A 6,952-nucleotide genomic window follows, 5' to 3' on the forward strand; every position below is an offset into this window, starting at 1 on the left:
GAAAATGTTGCAGACTCGGTTTGACTGAGCCTGTTCATGGACGGTACTTTCAAGAGCAAATTACCGTCCACGACCCTAATCACCGGCTTAAGCAGACTTCAACATTTCACATGAACTGGTACAATTTGGAATTTTGAAACATCCGCAGACGTGTTGATATGGCGGTTATCATGGAACCTTCAATGTGACACGCAAGTGCCATTCCATATGAAGTCATAGTTTATGCCTCTAAAAACCCAAGTCAATAATGACTTGAGAAACCTAGTATATTGTTCAAATTGAAATATTACATAGTATTTATCAGTTGTTGTGAAATAATCGTCGCGTATGTGTTCACACAAAATGCTTATTTTTTTATAAACAAGCACACTTTCAGATATCAATTTCCATAATATCGTATATTTATTTCCCTGAAAACAAGGAACCATTCCTAATTTTATCAGCTTATTTAAAATCTCTTCTTGACAAAGAAATAAAAAGCCGTTCCTTTAAAAGTAAAAAAAAAACTGTGTAAGAGTTTACTTTTTCAGACGTTGATTGTCTTCAAATATGATTATACTTACACTCGTATGTAACCATTTTGTCAGATTTCTAAATAACATATCTAAAAATCTGGAAACAAAGAGATCCATCGGAAGCATTAATCACGACAAAATTACATTGCAGACTCGGTTTGATTGAGTCTGTACATGAGGAATAATGAATAAGTGCAACATCCCTCACGCCCCTAGCACCGGCTTGAGCGGTACTCAATTCTCAACACTTAATAGTGCTGGCATCAATGATCGCAATAAACCAATCCTGTGTAAAAAGTTGTCAAATAAATATCATATCTCATCTTCAAAACGAAGGTATATAGAAACACAGATAAAAAAACTATACAATTGTTTTTTTGCTGAAATCATGTCACATGAAATTTTTCTTGAGTCTAATTTTGTTTTGATATATCTCAAAGGTCACAATTTATGGAAAACTCTAATATGCCAGATGTTTTCCGTAAGACTTAATTTACACATGTTCCTCTAACATTTTTATAGGAAAAGTATAAATATGACACATTTATTGCACGTACGGCACATATCTCACTTATTGAGTCAAAATATAATGACATTCCTATTTCAGACCTTCGTATTCCTACTTTGTTTTCTTGACTCTATAAAGGGCAAAGTCCTGAATTTCCTAATTGTTCTCTTGTTCCTGTCCATCCAAATTGGACTTTTCATTTTCAACTCTTAATGTAACCTCAAATAAAAATGATAGCATTACTTATTAAGCAAAAAAGTGTGTTTAACATTGACTGGTCCTACGCAAACTAAGATCAATTGACACGTTTATATATTGTATCTAAACGCCATCGATGAGTAAAAATAGAAAATGTCAAGGAATATTGTATTTACATCTTTTGATGATTATGATGATGAACATGTTATATGGGTAAACAGTTTTCGCAAATAAGTAATCGACATAAATCAGTGTAAGGGACAACCAAGTTTACTAACTACAAGTTCTTTTTATGACCTCATCTGAATCGAATTATTAAATTGTATTTTTTATCTTTTATCCCTTTTTTGTCTTTTTCAGAACAAACATTACATATTGTTCGTTTGTTTGTTTCATTTTACGCCTTTTCCCAAAGAATTTCAGTCATATAGACGGGTAGTTTCCTAACCATCGTTCTTGGATCCAGTACTAGACCACCTTCCTCCGTGCTTAACTACCAAAGCATCTCCCGGGGATCGTACCCACGCCAGAGTACACATCATTTCAAACAGTTGCTGTACATGACTCAAGTTAATTCTCTACACATGTGACACCACAGAGGAATATGTCACAAAAGGCAATAGAAGTGTCAGCATCTGGTTTGTCAATGTTCTACAAAGGCCAACAACTGGATTACATGTCTATTCATGTAGCTTTAAACAGCTTTTAAAGTGTTCAAGTTAACCAGTCACATTAGTTGGACACAAGATTGAATGGTTTGATTGCAAAGTTCTTCTGCATGCCGACACAGCTGCAAAAAAAAGTATCCTTATCTTTGAAAGTACACGCATGGTTTCATTGACGCTAACTAGCAAGTTAAAAAAAATAAAACAAGATTAAAAAGCCAAAACATTCATGTTTGACTTGACGTTCTGGCATAAAGGTTCCCACAATTATGCTTGGAAACACAATACTGGTCCCTGCTTATTAGTGTGGCGCTCGTGTTTTTAAATTGAAAAAGCTATATCTGATGAAAAATTACCATCTTTTACTTTTTTTTAAAAGTTTACATCTTTAAAGCTACATGCCTCCAGATGAGTCAAAATATTTCAATAAAATCAAACTTGACAGAAATGTACTATGCTGTAAGGAAAAGTAAAATGTCTCAAGATTCAAATAATATCTTACATATTATGTGCGATTAATGACTGATTTTTCAGTATTTACAACTATATTTCTTCTGGGTTACTAACGCAGTAAAGGCTATTTATACATATTTTGACTCTTTTTTGGTAAATTACCTGGTTTGTATGTGCGATTGATAATGTGTAAATTGCTTCCTTTTGGTTACTTCACAATATTACACATTCAAATACATTGTCAAAATTTCATTAAAATTAGCATAAATCTGGAGGCGTGCTGCTTTAATAACAAACTAACTGGGCAATGTTAATTTTAAAAAAAAATTTCTTGTTGCTTTTTATTATTGTTTATAAACCTATGATTTGGCATGCTGTAAGATTTTCAACAATACAGTATGTTGACAGCGTCAAAACATAAAATACAATGGAAACTTCAAACAAGTATAAACTACGTTTCAAATCAATACATTGATATGAACTAATCAATAAAAATCAAATGTACAATTTACATACGTATTCAAACTAAATGGGTTCATGATCTTACTTATAATAGCCCTATACTGATCTTTCTAACCAATTCTGTCGAAAAGAGGCTCCAAACAAGTACAATATTTGACTATTTTCAAATGTTATGTCCTTTTAAATTGGAAGAATTCCAAAATTTTCAATTCTGCTAGACAATCAATTGGCAGTCATTTCATTATTTGCGCAAAGTACTGGCCTCAATCTTCATACAGCTCATCCTTAAAGGGGGCAACTGGCAATTTGGTACAATTATTTACTTAGGATAAGTTGCATGCCACCATAGTATTTGTGGCTTCATTTCAAATAGCTGCAAATATTTTCAACATTTTCTCAAGTTCTACTACTAACCATTGACACTTCGTCATAGTGTCGGTGCTCAGACTCTTTAATTTTGTTTCAGCAAACCCTTCATCTGTGTCAATAAAATATACCAACACTATAACCTAATCTTCAGTCGTCGAGTCCTGCAATTTTGTGAAACATTCTTGCACCAAAACCTTGATACTATATGCAAGCTATACAAGTATAGAAGGTTAATAAAACAGTTTTACATTTAGATCTAAGAATGTTTACACATTCTTTTACAGTGAAGGTTTTGCCAGTACCAGCTTGACCAGTTAATATCATATTATGACCTTTAAATACAGAGACTAAACAACTTCTCTACAATTCATCAAATTTACTTTAGTCTACAAAATTGTAATTTGGCGCGCAGGTAAGAAAATATTACTGGTTTCCGTAAGTGGTAAAGCGAACGTAAAACGGGTGAACCATATGGGAAACAAACATCTGAATGGAAAGCAAAGTGAGACAATGTCGTTTTTAATAATCATGTTGTTTCATACTGTTTTGGTGACACTTTTGTTTGTGTCCCTTATTGTTTTCTCGTCCACGGTAAGTATCTCCCCATAGCCTCTAGTTTTTATTTCTTTAATTTCCCCCCCCCTTTCCCCGGTCTCCTGTCCCCTTCCTCGTTGTGGGTCTATTATTCTTTTCTTTGAATTCCTAATCAGTTACAAATTACCTATCATTAAATGATTGACCTGTCCGTGCTCTGTCTTTTCTCTGTCCTGTTTTAGCCTGGGATCCTTGTCGCTGGTTTTTGTTGTTGGGTCATATGGGGGTTACGTTTATTGAACGCCGCTTTTCCTTGTTGATCTTGTTTATCATATTTTACGATATAAACCCATCTCTTGATGTGTCACCATATCTATTTCTGTCAAGCCGCCATGATCAAACAGTTCTTGTTCGATGCCGAATTGGACGCACTAAAATTACCCGCTCTTACCTCGTCACGAATGACAATGCCCCTTTCTGTGTAGCTTGTTATGAAAATTTTAATGTCAAGCATTTTCTTCTTGAATGTCATGATTTTTCACAGGCCCGTTATAAATCTTATTGTGTAAATTCACTCAAAGAATTCTTTAATACATTGCACTTCATCAAGAAACATCATTGATTATTTGAAAGAGATAAACTTGTATTCTAGGATCTAAGTTGCTCATTTTTATTGTCTTTTACAAAGTTTTACATAATATTTTAAGCCTATTATAGAGTCTGCAATTCTTATGTAATTTTGTTGTGATTAATGCTTCCGAGGGATCACTTTGTTTCCAGATTTTTTTTCTATGATAGCATTCGGCATGATATGGCCAGTTATGTGTTGGCTAAAATCCAAACAAACAAAAAATCAATCAAAATTAACAAATTAAACGTAAACTGTAAAATATATAACAATTTCAACTGTTAAAGAACAAATAGTTTTATACTAATAAAATAGATCATTAAGCAAATAATTAACAACGTCAATTGATAAATGTCTTTCGAGATCATCTCATGAATCAAAATGTCAATTTCTATTTATAGATTTCCATTGCATTTAAGAAAACTGTCATATACTATATGTAAAATAAAGTTGTGTCATTTTGTTTACCACGTTATTTATCCAGTTTAAATGTTTCTGGGGTTTTTTACAAGTCTATCTTTTAACTTTTGTTTATCATGATACAATAATTTTAATATTCATCCAGTTTATACATTTCTTTTATATTTCACAAGGCTCTTATAATTAAATTAATTAAATTAAATACTCAATTACAATATTATTCAACAGTGCATTAAAACTTTAATTTGTTTCAATTCATATTTTCATTACATGTAAAACAGTAAAAGTTCAATTCTATTTCAATTCTTCATTTTTAGTTAGAAAATTGTTGCACAGTCCATTTTATATACACTTTTTTAATGTTGACGTTTTGTTGTTTTATGCGAAATTATCCTTATTTTCTTAAGATTCATTTAATCATTTAGTCACTATTCTCTTGATACAATAGAAATTTCATTCTATCCTTAGTTAGTTCCTCGCTGAGCTTGGTAATTGCTTTCTCATTGTGGCGTACAGCCCTGGTGTTTCAGTCGATGGCGTCAGCTATAATCTCGGCTGCTTGATTTTATCGCCAATGTTGTTCTTATTGGTATGTTCGTATTGTATTTCCTCTTCAATCTTTTTTCTTCCTCTGTGGTGCATCTGCATTTGCTTCTTTGTAGAGTGGGTAGTCCAATGCAATTCATGTGTTTGGGGATGTGTTTAAAGAGTAAATTAGCCACAGGGTTATCATCAAGCAGTGGTGTATCAAATGTTGTTTTCTTACTTAGGCGTCATAATGGCTTGATAAAGAAAGATTCAAGATATTTAAGTCATTTGGATTGACGGTGTCTAACACTGACCAAGTTTACTAAGAGTTGATGATATATCTTACAATGTTTAATGGTCCAGTAGGGATTTCTTGTCCGAACATCCGGACGAACAAAGCGAGCATGAATATGGTACCCGGTCGAATGACACATGGTGTTAGAGAATGTGTGACATCAGTCGACCTTTTATGTCCACCTTCCCGCATCTTACACACATGTAGGATCTTTCCCTGTCTCTAGACTGTGTAAATAAGACCTTAAACTGAAAAATACAGAGATCAGGAAACACTCATAAAAATTGAAAATCTAATTTGAAGTCTACACGGTTATTGGTAGTTTGCGGGGTTCGTATATTTTACCGCCATGTAAATAAACTGGAAGGCATTACTGTTCTCCTTATACGATTGTCACTTCTGGTAATACAAAACACGGTTATCCTAACTTTGAACAGTGCTGTCATTTTGAACAAGTCTATCAAATATACTTCATTATTTATTTGCTTATATGTTTACAACTCCGCAGTGCAGTTTCGACTGTAAGTTTACTTTAATGTATAACTGCAAATTTCAGATCAGTACAATATAGTATAGCGAGATAGGAAAAAATAGTAAACGCTGCGCAGAAGTTAAGAATATTTAAGGAACGTATGTGTTTCGTATATATCTTCACGTAGAACACAAAATTAATTGTTCAAGTACATCACAAAATAAGTAACAAGAGTTAAAGATCTTGCACAGATAAACTGTACAATGTTATCCAATGACTAAATTTGTTTCATCGATTTATCACCAGAAGCACAAAGAAAAGAAACAAGATTACATTTGACAAAAATGCTACTCCACCGCATGGTTCAAATTTCATAGCTGTACATCAAAGGAAAGGAAAGTAGGTCACATCATCAAAATCTAGGTCAAAGTTCAATTTTACAACTAAAACTGTGCACATGGTCAAAATGTCAGTGCTGTACATCAAAGGACAAGAAAGTAAGTCACTGTCCCCTTGGGCAAGGCATAATTTTGACCCAAGGGTTTAATAACAATCTTGATACAGATACAACAAACAACATTTCAAGTCAAATATCTAAGCCATAGCTTTTTCCCATTCAGAAAACATTTGTTTTATTTTCTGTTTTTACTACGTGTACATAATGAGAATCACTGCCCCCGGGCAGGGCCAATTTTTGACATTTGAACAACTTTGGTAGAGGACCTATAGATGATATTATATATCAAACATCAAAGCTCTGTGTCTTGAACCTTCAGACAATTTTTTTTTCACTATATGTACATAATGAAAATCAATGACCCCCGGGGCAGAACCAATTTTGACCCCAGGGCTATAATTTGAACAATCTTGCTAGAGGTTCACTACACAATGTTTCATGCAAAATA

This window comes from Ruditapes philippinarum, unplaced genomic scaffold, assembly GCF_026571515.1.
Source record: "Ruditapes philippinarum isolate M1 unplaced genomic scaffold, ASM2657151v2 ctg55_1_1_1_1, whole genome shotgun sequence".
Classification (NCBI taxonomy): domain Eukaryota; kingdom Metazoa; phylum Mollusca; class Bivalvia; order Venerida; family Veneridae; genus Ruditapes; species Ruditapes philippinarum.